At 41.2% G+C, this 20,590-nt stretch overlaps 1 protein-coding gene across 1 annotated transcript in view; it reads right to left on the bottom strand.

The window, feature by feature from the left end:
* LOC126469711 (uncharacterized) overlaps nt 1-19,778 on the bottom strand; it is a 555,905-nt gene extending 536,127 nt beyond the window's left edge. Inside the window, exon 1 of the mRNA XM_050096897.1 lies at nt 19,735-19,778. The gene's annotated coding sequence lies outside the window, so the exon portion shown is untranslated. The remainder of the gene's footprint in view (nt 1-19,734) is intronic.
* Between the last annotated feature and the right edge of the window lie 812 nt (nt 19,779-20,590).

Raw genomic sequence — 20,590 nt, 5'->3', positions numbered from 1 at the left:
TACGTACCAGGTGGCCGAATTCTCCAGCAGGGGATTCTTGGCCAACAATGCCATCCCCACGTTTCATTTTTTTTTAGTTAAGGAAGCGAATATTTCGCTTTCTTATCAAAATAAACAATTTACACTGTATAGCAACAACTTAAGCTAGCAGAATATAGTCAAACTGATGGCCGCCTGTTTCGTTATGTGCATTACACCATCTCTTGACAGAACTGCTCTCTGGGTAGAAGACTCTGTTGATTTATTACCTGTATACTTTGCCAGTGACAGGATTACTCGAAAAGTATTTCCACACTGTATTTTCGCAACTGTACATTTTACGGGCAGGTTGCCATGTGGTTAGTGATAAATTTTTCTCACACATTGTAACACTATCTCATGAGACCTTACTATGCGAACAATTCTTGGACAGAGCTCCGACAGCTCTCTGTGGCTTTCGCGACCCAATTCCCTGAAGTTTCTATCCATGGCTATGAACAGGGCAATCCAAAATGGACATAGCCATTACAAATGGTTATATCTACAGCACGCGTTGCGATACATCTATAAGGGTAACAGATAATGTAAAAGAAGATTAAATTTTTCTACATACTAATATATATATATATATATATATATATATATATATATATATATATATATAGACTCTCCCTGGTCACACGGACAACATCTAAGCGATGATGCATTTCACGCCACACACTCTCGCATACATATATGGAGTAACCGATGAGAGCGAATCAGAAATTCGTATTATGAGTTTGGAACTCTTTTGTGCAAAGGAGTCACATACGAAAGATCATTCACAGAACCCAATAAAAAGAATACGGTGCGTATCAGATCCGGAGATGTAGGTGACCAAGAGCAGAACACTGCGTCGTTATGTCCAGTACTACCGACTCAACGGTTCACTTTAATTGACGTAACGGTCTAAATTTGGAAACTTCTTTTAAATTTACTCACTTAAAGTATGCTGGATGGCAACAGGCATTAGCGTACTATGATTCAATGAAATTGCAAAACCGTCAAACTTACCCAGAAGTTTCTTTTTGCATTTAAATGGCGACCAGTTTCGGACTTTTATCCATTATCAAGCCATCCACATAAGTCCTACGATAATACAATAATGTGTGTACTTTTCTTCCGGGCAACAGTGAAGTTTTTGTAAATTCATTCTTTTACATTGTCTGTAAATGTGTAAATTCATTCTTTTACATTCTTTGTAAGTTTTATAAATTCACTCTTTTACATTCTATGTAAATTCTATCGATTTATCGCAATACGTTAAATAGTTATAATTGTTTGTAATTGCTATGTTTATTTTGAACTGCCGTTTATTTCTTCCAATTTGGATGACAAAAGTAGCGAAATCGTTATCTATACATTCGTTCGGCTTTCAGGGCACTGCATCTCGCAACATTATAAATTAAACGCCCGTCTTCAAATTGGTCTAAAGAATAAGGCTTCATTTACGAGGACCAATCATGGACACTCAAACATTGATCAACTTTAGCCTGGACACGTCACACACGATCGCATATAGCGTTTTAAGGTAGCATCACCAACCTTAATTGGGCAGGCCGGTCTTTTGTTGTGGAATCATAAACAGTTTACAAATACATGGGACACACACACTGTTGTTCCCATAGATCGTACTGCATGGCTCTGAGCACTATGGGACTCAACATCTGTGGTCATAAGTCCCCTAGAACTTAGAACTACTTAAACCTAAGTAACCTAAGGACATCACACACATCCATGCCCGAGGCAGGATTCGAACCTGCGACCGTAGCAGTCGCGCGGTTCCTGACTGAGCGCCTAGAACCGCTAGACCACCGCGGCCGGCCGTACTGCATGAAACACTCATTCACAGCCATCTGTTTATCGTCCCAAAATGCTCAAATAGATGATCATCTGACGTCTGTATAATAGTAAGCTAAACTGTACAAAGAACGCAATAGATAATTTAAGGTATTACAGAATTATGGTTTGCTACTTACATCACGTGGTACCCCCTGATGTAAGTTATTACAAGTAACTACTGAGTCGCAAAGACTACAACGTGATTTAAAACGCACTGTGCTTTAGGAGAAACTGTTATTATTTCTCTAAGAAAAGCTTAGACCAAAAATGATTAAGACACAAAGGAATTACAGATATTGGCTGCGAATGGGCGTATATACAAAAATGACTAATCTCTGTCAAGCCATAACACAACTGTATCAGTAAGGAGATTATGACTCACCAGTTTTCCAAATACGTGATTTATTGAATTAAAAAGATAACACCTTCCGGGAAAATGTGATCACGTTATCAAGTTCTGTAACAAGGAAAACACAAATCATTACTTCGCGTTGTATCACGTACTAACATACATGTAACGGATATCCGTCTATATTACCCATGTAGTATTACGTATCTTCAAAGTATTATGCCTTTACGCACAGTCATAAATAAGCAGTAATATATACACAATAAGATACTACAGTTTTTGGTACGTGATTGGCAGCTGAATTTCGTCGAGTAGTAAACAGAGCTCTGTGAGAGTGTTAAGAGCCAACAGTAATTACGAAAGTCATATCATGATAAGTGGAGAGTCTTAAGGTGTGTAAAGTCACGTATGCTGTTTGCTTATTTTTGACTGTGCCTAATGGCATAATATTTTTAAGGTACGTAACATTACATGGACAGCAGAGACAGATTTTCATTACATGTGTTTTGATACGAGAAATAATGCGGAGTAACGATTTGCGTTTTCCTTGTTATAGAATTTGATAACGGGATCACATCTTCCCGAAAGATAATGTTTTTTTTAAATAAAATAAATTACGTAGTTGGACAACTAGTGCGTCATCGTGTCCATATTGATAAAAATGGTTAAATTAACATGCCTCCGATTTTCTGTGTATATGGATCTTAATATTATACAGAAGAGAAATGTTCAAAGAATGATAAAGAGTACAGAAATCTTGTATTTTCACGCAAATGCACAGAATGTAATGGTGTAACATTCGGTACTTCGCAGTCACATGGCTTGATCACTGTTGCAGAGACATCCGACGGAAAAGAAATGTTATCTCCGGCTTAGTGTCAAGTGAATGCTGCAACTTGGAGGAGATACGTTCAGCAGTGTTTGCAGTCGAAGGAAGATGTTACAGAAATAGCGGGCATCACATATGTGATCATTGCAAGGCCGTTGGGTAAGACAGAAACAGTCGGTTACACTAGGGTTCGCACGGTTTCTCGACACGTCCATATAGGTAACCGCCAGCAGTACCGGACGTAGCTGATAGCATTAAAAGCCGGACGAGTAGTAATAGGTCTGGCACTCTGAGGGTTCCGTACAAACTTTGTTGTCCATGTAGGCTGTTCATCTATAGGTTTTGATGAGTGAGTTTGCGAGTATCAAAACAAGTGACACAAACTATCATATAGTACTGCATTGACTTAAGAAACTTAATCTTTTTACACCACCTTCGGAACGTAGGCCGTAGTATTTGACATAAATTTCTTCTAGGTACCTCTATTCGCTCCTCTGAAAAAGGGGTCTTAACAGACGCACAATCAGACACACGGACAACACAGTGCTCCTATAAGGGTTAAAAAGTGATAATAATAGCCTCAGAGACATCAGTTACGAAATTAATCGGAGATAAACACCTGTACATCCGTCTAACTGCAGTTTAATACCGAAGTTGTTGCACCCGTTACCTGAAAAAATTGCGATAAGGAATATTTGAACTTTTCACTTGAAATCGTTTATATTTTCGCCTTTTCAAATATTTTCTCTTGATTCTTAAACAGCTTGTATAGTTGTTTCAATAGTCCACAATATTGCCTACATGAGAGGAAGATTGTCAACCCAGTTGATTGTCTGACTTGATTCAGACTGAAATGGTTAACACACCGTGGATTCGTTATCGGCAAAATAATGATGAGAGTCGGAAAATTTGCGCAGTAGATGAATGTATTAAACAACATAACCATAACTTAAAGCTGATGAACAGTTGCACCTTTATTACTAATAGTTTATCGTTTGTTTCCAAAAATGTTGGAAGATTTCGTGTCTTAAGGGGAGACTCCATTCCAAAATTTCAATTTCTTTCAAAGAAATTTTAATGGGTTTTTCACATCTTTGGAGCGTTCACGCTTCGATGCCAAAACGATTTGGCTGTAATTTTACAAGTACTAGGTGAAATACAGTTACCTCATAGAGCACAGGTAATACTCACATTCCTCTTAATATGGATGTTGAGGTCAAGATAGTGACTGTCTGTCGGAGACTTACATCTGATGTACTACTGGCAAGATGCATTGATGACAATACGTAAAATGCAAAATTTTTGGACTGTGTCATTTTGTCCAAGTGCCCCCAAAAATTTTTGTGTCTAAAAAGAAGATACGTTTGGGTCTTGTGGAAGCTGTTTCTCAGTTCAGTATGGGATGTTAAAAGACTGAAGAGAACAGGAGTCCCAACATTCCTATATCATTCTCCTAGAAGAACCGCTGCTTATCTATAGATCAACGAAGTAGTCCACAAGATGCTGCCTGGAGAGGGAAAGATTCCAGGAAAAGGCTACTCTCGTCTTGAAATTACAAGAAGAAAAAGCCTTAAAAAAACAGGAAGGGAAAACGTACGGTGCTGGTGTATTTTAATGGGCATGTTTCTTGTCCTAGCATTCACTTCTTTGTAAAATTTTAAAATCCGTTTACCCTCAAGTTTGGGATAATTGAAGAAAATTTAAGTTTGAAACTTGAAGAAAATACTGAAAGCAAATTAATAACGTTTCTCAGAAAATGAATGCAGTGAACTGCTGAATTATGTCTTGTGAATACACCTAAAAATCCTGGATGTGAAAACTGAAGTGTGTATCCCAAAAGTTGTTTTTTCAAGAATGTCATTAAAATCATCTTGTAAATTCGAAATGCGGAATGCAATGAAGTTCTGGACTTCAAAACCTGTATACTGCCGCATCTATACGTGTTAGACATGATTTTAAACTTCGCTTGAAATGAACAAGATAGGAGAAAACTTAAATTTTTGGATGTATTCTCCCTTTAAGTAATGTGTTGTCATTATAAAATAAATGGGGCAGTGAATAAGCAATTTTCTTCAGACCGTTAGAAGAAGGAGTGACTAGTTCCTATGCCGGTATCACTTACATGTATTGTCTAAATGATCTAAGTGATAACACTTTACCGTATGAGCCGCCATTCAGTGAAGTTAGACTTGCTTTCATGTAGAGGCTGTCAAGCTGTCAAGCGATTTTCAAAAGTATGTGCAAGTACAACCCACCAGACAAGCTATTACTAGCTCAGAGCCAAAGAACTCATAAATGCACCCGTGTAGCAGTGTCACCACTGTAGGATGGTCACATTTTCAGACTTCACGGTCAAAGCCATGACAAGAAGTGTATCTAGTAAGAAGTACAGTTGTATATTCTGTTGAGTTCTACTAGTGCGTGAACTTAAAAATGCTTTCATAGCCGACTCAGACTTATCCGTGGTAGTTTTTAATTGCAATAAATAAAATTCCACCTCTGTCACAGTGACATTAATTTAATGCTGCCAGTTTCGGAGAATTAATCCTCTTTATTCAGGTATGTTGTTTTCGAAAGACGATATGCCGTGTTGTCCTATACGGTTGGCCTGTGGGCTCCCTGGTGTCGCGGCCACATGTGGCTGCAACTGTCCACATTAAAATGCTGAAGAAGTACGATTTATCTCCGACACAGGCAGCATTACTAATGAAGGAAACTGTGGCACAGGTGGATTTTTATTTGGAAAACTTAATAATAAAATCCGTTACTGTCTTTTCAATAGTGTGTTTTACGTAACCAATGTATATTTTGAAGTCACCTCTTGATAATCAACGCTTTAGTTGTCATGTAAGGACCTTAACAGCGATTCCAACACACCATAAACGTGTATCTGCCAATTGTTGTGTATCGTATCACAATTTTGTATAGTCGGCATGCTATTTACACTGTCATATTAACATGCAAAGTCTTCAGACATGACACTGTGTATGAAAAATATATATGTACGTATAGCATGTCGACGTTACTTCAGTGTGATGCCGTATACGATACAATCAACAAAATCCGCAAATACTCGTTTCTGGCCTCTTGACATCGCAGTGGACATTTTCATATCAGACTGAAGCTCAAAAAATGGCTCTGAGCACTATGGGACTTAACTTCTGAGGTCATCAGTCCCCTAGAATTTAGATCTACTTAAACCTAACTAACCTAAGGACATCACACACAGCCATGCCCGAGGCAGGATTCGAACCTGCGACCGTAGCAGTCACGCGGTTCCGGACTGAAGTGCCTAGAACCGCTCGCCCACAGCGGCCGGCTCAAATTGAACCACCGATAATGAAGTTGTGACTCCGAAATGTACGTTGGCAAGAAAAAACGCTATTGAAAAGAGAGCAGATCGGTTTTTATTATTAAGTTTTCCATTTATTCACTGTCTCCGCTTTGCAAAGAATAGCCACAATCGCTACCACAAAATGAAATTTTACTTAGCTAAAATAGGGATGTTACTATCCAGTGGCGGCTGTGTTACATTCAGACAATTTGTGGTGGCTATGGACACTTTTGCGACCGTAATAAGGGACTTACATGCATACCGTGCGGATTGCTGCTGTTCGTAGATTCTTCATTCACAGCAAACTATATTTCCGTCAGCAGGACTAACACCGGCACACGTGTCGGCTGCGTGGCAGTCTTTGCAACGGTTAGCCAGCACCCCTTCCCTCGTCGCTACGGAACGCAGTTCGAACCCCGGAGAGGGCAGCCGTTGGAGCCTCGCTAGCGCCCCGCCAGATGGCGGGCGCGCCTGTGAATGTTGTACGAGATGTGCGAACCGGAAAAATGGACGCCTTGTTCCGCTTTCAGCTTCGCATTACGAGAGCAGGATCGCTGCGATGTTCTGTTTGCGCGATGGTCCGCCGCCCACCATCTGAACTGCAGTTTACTTCCGTGTGAGTGTACCAACGCCAAGTAGAACGTGCAAGCACGGGATTTCAGAGGAATACAGCCGATTATGAAAAGAAGAGCTGCTGTTTTATCTTCACGTTCTGTGTGACAAAAACCAGTCTAATCTGTAGTCCTACGGAATGTTTACTACTATGGTGCACTTAAACACGATGCAAATTGCGGATTCTTCAGTCGAGCCGAGCTAGCCGTGAATGCTCGCGTAATGTAAGTTCGTAACATTGTGTTACCCGTAAAGTCAATCCTTCCAATTCTCAGTTAATGTGGATGCGACCAGATAGGCGATTTCTTAGTCACCGTAGCCCTCAATACCACTTCTTGCATATGAACTACCAGTCATTCCACAGCTGTAATATAAGATGTAATAAGCTTAGCTTCTTGCCTGCATCTATGCATAACACTAATTTTTTTCAATATCCTCCCCTGTTTCTCCTAGACGACTGTGGAACGAAAAACCCACTGACCTTCGGCTAAAAATCACTCTACGTTCGAAACGAGAATAAAGCTTTAGCTTTTAACTTCCCTCTTGGCATACTCCAACTATTTTCTCCTGTCCAACAGCGAACCAGCATTTCTGTCACACTGTGAAGTCCATGGATGCATTACTCGTCCCTGTCTATTCATGTTTTTTTTTTGTATTTTATCTCAAGTCTTAAGCTAACCTTACCCAATTATCTTTGTATTTCCATTCTTGTGATAGATGTCGCAAGGACTTCGGCTGTTCAGTATGAAACGAAAATTAAAACATCTGTAGCTGTCTCTTTTGTATTTAATTTACTTATGCGACCAGTTTCGGTGGTCCATTACACCATCTTCAGGCCCCTTGGCCAACGTAAACTGGGAGAAATCCAGTCTCGTGGGCATTCGTTAAAGGAGCCAATGTCAAATAACCAGTATTCGTAGATCTCCGGTTTACAAAACACAATCCCTTAGTTCATCAACCGACGAAGGGATAATGTCGCGTAAACCAGATACCTACGGACACTGGTTATTTAATGTTTGCTCCTGTTATGGCTGAACACGAAATTAGATTCCTCCAAATTTACGTTGGTCAAAGGACCTGAAGATTGAATAATGGAACACCAAAACAGACTGCGTAAATAAATTAAATACAATAGCGACTGCTGCAGGTGTTTTAATTTTCGTTGCATTTTTACCCAATAATTTCTCTTACTTTCCTGATACAGTCAACTACTCTTCCAGATTTGCTTCCTTCTGTACTGCTGCCAGTCATCTCTGCTAAAATGTCATTACTCGGCCACTTTTGACAGGAACCTAGTGAGAAAAGTAGTTAACAGAATGCTAATAAGACTGACATTATTGTAACGCTATACACGGTGTTTTAGAGCTCGTATTACTGGCTTCTAGGGGCTGTAGAGAGAACTTTGCAGATAAAGTTCTGAGAACCTCATGTCCGAAAATGTGCCGTGTGTATGTAAAATAAGTTTGAAAAATGGTTCAAATGGCTCTGAGCACTATGGGACTTAACATCTGAGATCATCAGTCCCCTAGAACTTAGAACTACTTAAACCTAAGTAACCTAAGGACATCACACACATCCATGCCCGAGGCAAGATTCGAACCTGCGACCGCTGCGGTCGCGTGGTTCCAGACTGTAGCGCCTAGAACCGCTCGTCCACCCCGGCCGGCAAAATAGGTTTGAAGATAGGATCATTTTCAAATCTCCCGTTTCAGTTGAGACGGACAAAATGATAGAGGGCGCCGCCGTCAGACCATGTTGTAATTACATCACATACTGTTTTCGGTTGACTACAATAACCACTGCGAGAAACCGGCAAGTTGGCAACTAGGTGGGTCGACAAAGACTCAACGTGCTCCCGACTTTGAAGAGGACGTTCTTCGCCACGTAGAAGAGAACTTGATGACGAGTACTGGAAAAGTTCCCCATGCTGTGAGCCTCTGTAGAATACACAGGTCACAGCTCTGTGTCCGTACTGTGAAGTGGGAGTTTTGAAAGTGATCCACTCTTCAACTTATTTTACATCCAAACGGCACATTTCTGAACATGGGATCTTATCAAAACTTTGTCTACTAATTACGCTATACGACTCCTGGAAGCATGTAATACGAACTATGAAAAGCCCTGGACATTCTTTAATATATCATATTATTATTGTTATTGTTGGGTAAAGATCATATACTATTCACATTACAGTCTTACTGCATAAAGATGTATATTTAGATTTACAAATGATTTACAAGTGATATAGCACAGCAATCTGTCGTCCTTTCTTTTTGCAGCTTTTATTCCGCAAATCTAGATTTCGGCTAGTGCCTAGCCATTATCAATGCCCTGTTTCATAGTATTAATGCGTATCAGTCCCCTTTTGTTCCGGCCTCTGTCACAGTTTCTTCAAGGTTCTTGAAGAGTCTCGAAAGAACTGTGACTCTTCAAGAGTCTTGAGAGGACTGTGACGGACGTTGGAACAACTGGGGACTGACATGCATTGATACTATGAAACAGGGCATTGATAATGGCTAGGCACTAGCCGAAATCTAGATTTGCGGAATAAAACCTGCAAAAAAGAACGACTGATTGCTGTGCTCTGTCATTTGTAAATCATATCACAGTGACTGAGTGCACCCACGTTCCTAACGCAAAGTAACCTGATGTATATTTAGATGCAACAGAACGCCTGAAGGCTCTGATATTTCCATACTAAACAAACGAATAAGTAAATAAAATATTTCCTATACACGTCAAGTATCCTTCGCTAAGAACTCATATCACGAAAAGCAATTCTTCAGAACCATTAACAACCTTAAAGTGACATAGTTTGGATGATACCCATAAGCCGTTATCTCCTGGGTGCATATCGCACTAATCACGAAGACAAACAACGAGTTTCTCCCGATATGCGGTCTGAGTAAATGAATTTTAATAAGACTAAAATAATATGTAACCAACACATGGAAAAGAAAATAATACGAATTAACAATGGCGTCTTAGAACTAGCTGATGAGTTCTTTTTATTTAGGTCAGTTGCAGTAAACAACTGTATGGACAGAAAAAGTAAACGGGAGTGTAAAAGTGGCCTGGTGTACTTTTGGTAAGCTAAATAAAATTTCCAGAACTACGTTTCCGATGTGCCTGAAGAGTGATTTTTTCAGTTGCTGTTTACAAACGATTCTTACTCACGACAGTGAAATACGGTCCTTTAATGCAAAACCTATTGAAAAAATCCAGGTACTCTAAGCGATCAGTGGTGAAATACAAATTGAGATTCTCTGGGAGAGATGGGAAAAGAAACTAATGGATCAGGGAAGAAACTGGAGTGAGACATGTAATTGTGACTGATAGAGGTGGGAGGGCCAGAGAGTCGAATGGATGGCAGATGGACAAGGGAAGTTGTCTGCTGAATTCTGAGAGAAACGAAAACACCGAAAAGATGGGCAAATGGAAGGTCGGTTGACATCTGAAATCATTCAGGAGTGACATGAATGTGTTTAGCTCGACACTGTAGAAGTCTAGAGGAGGCATTTATTCTGCAGTGGACGTCAAATAGCTGATGATGGTATGCACTGCCGAGAAATGGACGCGAAGACCTACAATTGTTTACTATATTACTGTTATTCAAAAAATACCATATCTAAGTACGGCTATCTGAGGCGACAATGTAAACATATGAAATAAAAACGTTTTCGTGAGACGACTGTAAGGGATGTGATGTCCAATTTATTCCACGACAGTTTCGCATGAAAGCTATTTTCAAATGATTCTGCAATGCCATAATATATTACACAAATATTTAAAATACACTTCGTATACTCAGAACTATATTAAACTTGTTTGAAGCTCCTTAGTGTCACATTGCGCCAAAAGTAAATGCAGTTCCTGCCAAGAGTAACTGAAGACGGGAATCATCAGAAGCACCCTAAAGAAGTTAACATCTTGCCGGACCGATTCTGAGTCGGCATCGCATTGTTTGTCACTCAGGGGCGCTTACGTGGGTGGGCGATGGAAGAGATGGGGAAGTCCAAAGAAGGGCTACCTGATCCGCAACCTGCTGTTTAGTCATTGGGAGAGCGTTACTGAAATGTCAAGCGAGCCATATCCAATCAAGACGTTATGTACTTACAGATATGCTTACTCTTGATCCCTACCACTAATATTTTTTGCCAACCTTTTCGTCCCTGGGCACTCTTTATTTTAGGCGGGAAACAGAAAGTGTCAACACCTGGGGAAATCGGAAACGAGAGTGTATGTAATCTTTAGTAAAATAATCACCTAATTATACCATAGGATGTAGACCAATGTTCAGTATTACCACAATTAAAGCTTTTTTTCATCTGATGAGGTAGCTGTGCTTGAGTGCCATATTGGATATTTTGTTGGTGGAGTCGTTTTCTGTATTTTTTCAGCTGCATGTACATATGTTGCTCTAACTATTGGCGAACTATACCGTCCGTAAAAAAGAGCTGCAAATGTCGCAGTTCCATAGCTGTCAGGAAACTCTGAGGAAATGCGAAAACATGTGGTAGCAGGGAGTAAGGAATATACATAAGAACACCACCGCGATTAGCCTTCCATTTACATGCGACAGACTACACATCATTGCCACTTCCTTCTTTTTCGCTAATTTCAGATTCACTACTACTTATTTCATTGCATAGAGGAAAAGATTCTTCTTGCTCACTCCTATCACTAAAGTCTCCTCCATTTCACAATATCATCGTCACTTTTATGCTTTCTGCGTACAAACAAAAACCCGCCCGAAAAGGACGCGATTTATACACACTTCTAATCACGTGGTCTGCTATTGTGTAGAGCTGACCACTAGCAATACCTGGCCTGTCAAACTTGGTACGTCATGATAAAACGTGTTGGAAAGCCTATTATGTCAAACCAGGCGAGTAAGTTGCAAAAACAGAGGGGAGCCAAAGCGTAAAGATAAGGATATCGGACGACGTCAGACATTGGAGCGAAAAGGTACAGGATAGTGAACTAATTCGGCCGTAGTCTTTTTGAACGTATCCCGACAGTGTTCACGTAACAGAGGAGTACGTCATTCTGGCTGCTCTTACGGTAGCCCGACATGGTCAATATTTGCAATAAGAGCAGCAAACATGTTCTAGTAAACGTGGGTTTGCAAACGAGCCTTTTAAGACATAACTGCGAATGTGTGGCTGCCAGACAGGCACTGTTTAAGTACTAGATATTCAGCTGGTTAGTACAAATGTATTTAAAAAGTGAATTTTTCGTTTGAGCCCCAATCTAATTGGGATCAAATTTCACTCGTGGCCTACCTTAACGAGAAATACAATTCTGCTGCAGCACATTATATGTATGACTTGCTGTACACTCCGACCTAATAAAGGAGATGTTCCACGTGTCATTTTCTCATTCGGATGGAATACTGTGCTGGTCTCTGTAGCGAATTATGAATTCTTTCAAACACCCCCCGGATCATCTCGCAAATCTACAAAAACCTGTACAATTCGCTGCTCCAATTCATCAACCGTATCAATTGGAGTGTTTTAGACTACGCTTTTGAGATGCTCCAGACAGAAAACCTCCAGCGGACTGAGGTCAGAGGACCTGGGATGATGAGGTACAGGTCCACCTCGACCTCTCCGTCTCTGGCCCGTTAGATGTCTGACATCAACGGGAAAACGAGACGGTACTTCATAATGCATCTACCAAATTACCCAATCGTGGTTTCTGTGTAAAATTTGAGCCCAGTTAACGGAAAAGTTGGATTAATTACGACAATATCTCATACTGGAGTCTGTAGCGGGTCTTAACCACACATTCGCAATTATGACCGTGTTCACTAGAATGTTTTTACTTCTATTAGCGTATGTTTTCACCCGTATCGATTTTCGCTATTAGTGACGATGCACCAAACATATGTACAGAGGCATTCCGACAGCCATTTTTATCATACACCACCCACGAATGGCGTAGTATGTGAGGTTGGTAATATTAGTACAAAATCTACAATCCATCACGCTTGGGCGTGTAGTGTAGATGGAGTAGTTTTGGTCCCACAGGTCGGATGACAAAGCTATAGTGGGAAGCATTTGTAGGATACGCATCAGGTCAGTGTTCGGCAACACGGTGCTGGCCAGGGGGCGATGGAAACAGTGGCTGGAGCCGTTTGCGGTTCGCGGTCCTCCCGACACCTCGTGGCGACAGGCAGGGCGGTCAAGAACGCACAAGGCCTGCGCCGCTTAATTTCATGTAACCACCCTTGACGGCCAGCTAGGCTGCGCACTGACGGAAATGGTGTGGCTTGTATTTCCTGCTCTCTTAAATGAATGATTGGTAACCGAAGGACTGGTGTTTCGAACTCCCTTCCCTCTCCCCCCCCCCCCTCCCCTCCCGTTCCCCAAATACCTGTATACACTTGCCCACTCTCTAGCGGCTGTAAATAATCGTATGTCTGCTGGCAGTTGACACTGACACCTACTTAAGCTACCTAAAATACTTCGTTAGTTACGGAATACATAATTCTGTCTACTGTGGGGCATGTGCTTAAAGACGATTTCTATAATGGCTCCACGCTTTTCCCTCAAAGCACTACAAGGGAGTATTGAATCTCATCAAGCTTTCAGTATACATATCGGGATGATGTGCCACTTGAGACTGAACAGATTTTAAAAAAAGCACTTTAAAAATGGGTTAAAAACAGACTAGACCGCAATAAAAACTTTATTTACAATGGTTACCGGTTTGGAACAGGATGTGTCCATCTTCAGAGCTTTTATACTGTTATGGCAGGCGGTAGCGGTGAACGGAGCAGATGTTATGACTACAGGAACGTGAACGTCTACTGCAGGTCTGAAGGTGGCCACATTCTGACAAAAAGCGCTAACAATTGTAAATAAATGTCTTATTGCAATCGAGACTGTTTTTAATTCATTTTAAAGTACTTTTATCCAGACTGCTGTTTCTCAGGAGAAAGTTCTCAAAAATTATTTACGAAATCAGTACATTTCTTAATAACTAAAATACCATCATTGTGATGACATCTAGTGAAAGTATCAGAAGTTGTGCACAGCTCATTTCAAGAAATTTTTCTGGAAAAATTTCACTGCCTTACATTTTTCCTCCGGATAGATTAGGAATATGCGTAGGCAGTACTTTTTTCATTCATTTCAATTAAAGAAAAGAAAGAGTGACGAAGGACTACAGTACGATACGACCAATAAGAGGTACTTTTACTTTCATTCGAATTGACAGCAGTCTGTAAAGCTCTAGTGTAGATCCAGCAAATAGTTGTTTCCTTTCAAATTAAGGGTTGCCGAATATCGGTGCTACGGAGCAGAATTGCATTTGACTTACGGAGAGAAGTATGCAATAGCACGTAATGGAAGTGATTGCTATGAGTTTTAAAACTAACGAAGCTCTGCAATTTACTATCAGAACACATTCTTGCTATCGTCTGAGTACGTGAGAAAATACTTTATAAAACTGCTATTATTTGTTAGGAATACCAACTTTCTTTTATTCTCATTCATTTCATACTAGCGTCTAATGAAACACACCAATTACAGTGAGCTATCTCACATTACATCCGTTGGTAATATCACTAAGATATCGCTATGCAATAATATTCTTCACAATAGTTGCTGTGTCAGAAACAGAAGCTAATTTTGTTATGGCCATATACTTTAGTTTAAAATATTAATTATGTTATTTACAGTTGGATTTCATCAACTTAAACTCCTTTTCAACGAGGCAGCGCCGATAACTTTGACGTTGAAGGTTATAGCCCCGTTCTCTTCCATAAAGCAAACATGCGGACCAGTTGGTAAGGTAATTAATTTGTGGTAAGGTCTTATGGGACCAAACTGCTGAGGCCATCGGTCCCTAAGCCTACACACTACGTAACCTAACTTAAACTAACGTATGCTATGGACAACACACACACCCATGCCCAAGGGAGGACTCGAACCTTCGACCGGGAGAACCGCACGGACCGTGACAAGGCGCCCAAGACCGCGCGGCTACCCCGCGCTGCAGTTCGTAAGGAAAACGTCTCTGAGTGACATTAAAAGTGAAGGCTTACAACCAAGTTAGACGCTGTAACCAACATGACAGTTATTGTAACTATTTTGAGGACGGTTCCTAGTTCTTTTCGTGGAAGCTCAAGGTATATATTTCCAAAACATGGTATGCTAGTACGAAAGTTTAAGAAAAACCTAAAGAAAAAAGGATTCAAGCGAGTAAGTAGTTCTGTTTGGTAATACAATATTTTCCATTTATATATCGTATACGTCGGTGAACTTTCTTTCGCATACGACTTCACAGTACAATTTCTGGGATGTTCTGATGATACTGTAGTCAAACTATTAATTGTTTTCTTTCTTTTAAATTTATTAGTTTTCGGTACCTGTCCATACAGCCATCTCAACACAGTAAATATGATTCTAAAATTTGTTTTGAGAGTGCAGAGTATGCATTAGATTCAGTCATACCATGGTATGAAGTTACGTAGGCTTAACAAAGGAAGAACTGTTCGTTGGTTTTTGTGAAAGAACTCTGAACTACTTCATCAAAATTGTAGGTATAATATACTGGAGAAACAATCGACCTACACGAGCTAAAGAATTCTAATGAAAAGGAGGTATTTGTGACAGACTCGACGTGAAAGCGCTAAGAGTTAACATTGTCATCTGTGACACAAAACCGTACTTCAGGCGTTTACAGGTATGTGAAGCTAAATGTAACTGACGAAAGTGCACCTTGAATTTTGAAATTAGATGATTTTTCCGCTGACTGCTGTAAAATGTGACCAATAGTTTTCATACATTTTCACAATCTCAGCGGACCCACTAAAAGTTTATGAAATTTTTCCTTATGTTAAGGAATAGTGCATGTTGTGAAAGAAATGTGACTACTTTTTACTTTCTGGAGTATAGTTGTTCCGAGCTACTTATCAGAGCAAGTAATTACATTTGTCAAGGAAATAAATCCTGATCACATCTTGATAACATTATATTTGAAAAAATCGCAAGTAACTTGAAACAGAAAGATGTTAGAAATATGATTTCAAAGTTAGATGTAATGAGGAAAACAGAGTCCCATGTTAGTTACGCTTCTTAAATAATTTTCTATGACAAGAACGATACGGAAGAGAGTTGAAGCAAAGAATGGGCCTAAATGAGTGACTGTAATGATATAAAACTACTGTCATACATGAAGATTTGTGCAAGGACGATAAACTGAACCTGTATTTCTTCACGAGGAATCATGTTACCATTACCGCTATCAATGCATACTTTCTGTAATCGGGTAGCGTTCTGGATAAGATTACTGCTCACGACAAGCAGGAAGCCAAGGTCCGAGCCTAGGCTCTAGTACCAATTTTCATGTGTCGTTTTAGATGTATAGCGCCGCGGTCTGTGCAATAACTGCCGAGATTCACAGAAAACTTACTTTTTCGATGTGACAGCAGAGTTTACATTTCATACATGACATGGATTAAAAGCAGGTCAATCTTCTGCTTGCTGTCAAACTGTAGTGACTCACAACCAGTCAGATTAAGAAAAGTAATTTAGTCTGTATTTCCTGGTGTTATTTTATTTTTCAGTAGCAGACAAAGAAATGGACGTCACTGCTGTATTTACTAAAAAGGGCGCCTGTTCACAGTAAATTCTAGAACTCACACTGTCAGTTAAGTACAATGTTACCAGTAAATTCGGTTAATGTGCTCTCTCGGCCGGCCGAAGTGGCCGTGCGGTTAAAGGCGCTGCAGTCTGGAACCGCAAGACCGCTACGGTAGCAGGTTCGAATCCTGCCTCGGGCACGGATGTTTGTGATGTCCTTAGGTTAGTTAGGTTTAACTAGTTCTCAGTTCTAGGGGACTAATGACCTCAGCAGTTGAGTCCCACAGTGCTCAGAGCCATTTTTTTTTTTTTTTTTTTTTTGTGCTCTCTCGCTTGCGTTGCGCATTTGTTTGACCGATTTCGCTAAGTAGGCACATTATTAAGCTACAACGCTGGATATGTCACAAGTTTGTTGGTGACGAGGAGTTTCCGATCGACGTTCTCCTTCACTGAAGATTACTTTACTACAGTATCTAGCTGACTGAGCATTAAATTAGCAACGACTTGGAACACAAACGGTGCACATGACAGGAGCACCTTAATGGACAAGTATGTTCCGTGTTGATTACGTACGAAGTTTAATAATTTTTGTTTTAAAGATTTTATTATTAATTTCGAATGAAATAAATGGCAATGAAAGTCAACAGACATTGAAACTAATACACGATCTACGGAATGCCTGCTGTGAACACTGGATGTGCTGCCCACGGTCTTGGAGGATCCTCGGCGAGTGTTAACAGTCTGAGTAGTATCCAAGACATACTGCTGGGTAAAAGTTTACTATCTCTCGTTATAAAGGCTCCATTAAAATGTGACCTTTTGAACGTGGCTAGTTTGCTTTAGATGTTTTGTGGATTCTGTCATCTAGTAAGCCAAATCAGTCCATAAAGAGGTGCTGTGCTCAGCAACCCACACAGACCTCTGCTCTGACCGTATTAGTCCCCCCCGCCCCCCTCCCCCGGTCCTCGCAATGAAACAAGTTGCTATGGCTAATGAGCGCCCATTTGAGTCAGCAATCGGGTTGTCGTGGGTTACCCGAATCGCTACGGCACCCAGCTGGAAGTGGGATGCGAAGTAATGTTAGAGGCAAAGGCAATTTCTAATGCCACTGGTCTCACTACACGGTTTGTCGATGGCGCTACAGCAGACCACGAACTGTCATTCTAGACAGAATGTCAGAGAATGCTGATCTTAATATAAAAGTGACGACGAAGATTCGTAGCTTCAACACCTAGAGAAATAAAGCACAAATATCTCTTCGTGGGGGGAGCCTCTGGACATTAATGTGTTTAGAAGACCCACAGTAGACACCCGATGCAAGTATTTGATCTTCAACAACAGAGCTCTTTGGATCACACTAGTCCGGTCAACATCGATAAAATATCTCAAACAGTTTTCGGTTTAGTTTCTCCAACAGTATTGTCAGTCAATTAGGCGAAGAAATGTATTGTTATAGAGACAGAATGACGATCTGTTCACACCAAAAAACAAACACTCACGTTGCATTTCTTACAGTACGAAATATTTCATGAAACTCTTAAATCCCGAAATAGTTACAAGAGCTTTGTATATTACCCATTAGCTCAATAGAAAAAATGCAAGTTGGGCTATTGCTGGGATAAAATCATAGCTTAACATACACAAAAGTGATTCGCAATACTTCCATCACTCCACACGCGTCCAGAGGACACCGCATGATTCTGTCATTTTCTGAAACTTGTTACAATTTTTCGTTATGCATACAACATCAGCTACAAGGCTGTTAGCTTCAAGTATTTGCAGAACCGGAGTAAATATCGAAAAAAAAATTCGGCAAGTGAAAGTGAGCACAGTTGTACGATCAACGCTTGTATGTTATTTTTTTTATTTGTCGAAGTATTGAAGCAGCAACATTTTAAAATATAGCTATATTCTTGATTTAGCTACTGTTAATTGTGTAGCAAAGTATTCATTTGTAACATACTACAACCGGATTTCAGTGTCAGAATCCTTGCAAAAATTTTTTATAGGACACGCCTAAGAAAGACCACCTTCTATATGGCTTAAATACAAAGGATGAGTGCCAAAAGCACAATACAGAAGCGTCTGTGATTTTTTTTGAAATTAACTAAATAGCACTGTAACTGTAACGGCTGTTCTTGGCAAGAGCCAGACAGATAAATGAATGGAAAGCGTAATAATGAAATCCACCTGCTGTTTTTTCAATAGCGTTTTTATTTCTTTCGAGGCACAACGTGAGATGTTATCGAAGGACCTAAGTTGTGCTCTGGCGCGTTGACTTTGCAATTTAGGCCCTTTGATAACAACCAGAGCCCTGAAGCTGATGCTGTGCTTAGAAAAAAATTTCAAACACTATCGAAATAAAAATTACGGATTTCATTTTTAAGTTTTCCACAAACCAAACACTTCTTTTTAAGGGATTCGAGGTCCATCGATATCCGCCGTGTCTTAGTTGTCACTCAGGGTTTTGCTAAATATGCGAGCATCTTTGCACGGTAAATATCAGGAGGTGGGACGGACGTCGCACTACGATCGAAGTCATTGCCTTCGTATTTAGCACAAACCCCGTTCTTTTTGCAAAACGTTTTGCCACTATGCGTAACAATTAGTCTTATCACAATACTCCTCTCTTCAAAAGCTTTCAAAACTGACAAAAAGTACACAGCTATATTTAAAAACGCTTTTGGCCACCCTGTGAAAGAGCGAAAAACTTCGTACAGCAGAAAAATTACGAAAACATAGTTTACTTTTTTCGTTCGGTTTCCATTACTATTTTTTACACTTTTGAAAATTTCGCCGCGTCGCACACACATTTCGTATGCGGATTCCGCAACAACAGATCTGGCGTAGTGACGTGCACAGACGAATCCAGCCGAACACGTTGTTTTCTTTTCTTTCGGATCTTTTTTTTAAGTACAGCGAACGAGTACGTGGCACAGATTCCTCGCAGCGAGCGCAGCGGAGGGGAGTGGTTTATCTGCGGTGTGAGTGGTGGCAGTAATTCAGCGGCCGCTATCTCCGGAAAGAAGCGATAGGAGCAGCGCGACTCGCACACATAATACGTTTTCCGATTGGGCGGCGCGAAGTCGGCGCCGGCGCCGAGCTCTTTGGCACACGTCGGCAGGCCGGTGCGCATGCCCGCGGCAGAGGCACTTACATGCGAGTCGTCTGGGCCAGCAGCGGGCGGCTGGCGGCGTTGAGGCACTGCAGCGGACTGCGCCGCTGCCGCGCCGCGCCGCCCGGGCTGCGAACCCGGGCCCCCGCCCCGCGCCGCCGCCGCCGCCGCCTTGGCCTTCGCCGTCGCCACCGCCTTCGCCCCCCGTTAGCCTCGGCGGCGCGGGAGGCGGGAGACGGGAGGCGGGCCCGCGATGACTCGCGCGGGGATCGAACCGGGCACCCGGCGCACACATTTGCAGAGCCAGCGCTGGCGGCTGCTGGCTACGCAATTAGCATGCGTTACGGCCGAGGGGGACGCGCAACTCGTTCTGCCCTAGCGCTAGCGACGCTGCCTAGTCTCCGCCTAGGGGAGCACCCTTTCATTTCTAGATAGAGTTTTTTTCCTCGCAGAAAAATATATTCTCACATATCCTATTCATCTCATTTCTCTATGCTCCGCCCTCATTCATCTCTAGATGTACAAAGAACGTTTCTTCCATCTCTCTCGCTTTATGGAGCATGGTACTTCCTAAGAACGTTTTGCAACTGAACACCACTTGACTACGAATATTGGCGTCTCCTCGAAGTTTTTCACTAAACACTTGTCTTCATCGCCAAAATAATTTTATTTCATTATCTCATGGCACATTCCGGAACAACCCGCAGTACGGATCTGTTTCGCGAAACATACATAGGGTATAATACAGGATATTGAAATGTCGTGTGGCTAGGTTGATTGGTTGGTTGTTTTGGGGAAGGAGACCAGACGGCGTGGTCATCGGTCTCATCGGATTAGGGAAGGATGGGGAAGGAAGTCGGCCGTGCCCTTTCAGAAGAACCATCCCGGCATTTGCCTG

This window comes from Schistocerca serialis, chromosome 3 (assembly GCF_023864345.2).
Source record: "Schistocerca serialis cubense isolate TAMUIC-IGC-003099 chromosome 3, iqSchSeri2.2, whole genome shotgun sequence".
Taxonomy (NCBI): Eukaryota; Metazoa; Arthropoda; class Insecta; order Orthoptera; family Acrididae; genus Schistocerca; species Schistocerca serialis.
This window is presented reverse-complemented; position numbering and strand designations above follow the sequence as displayed.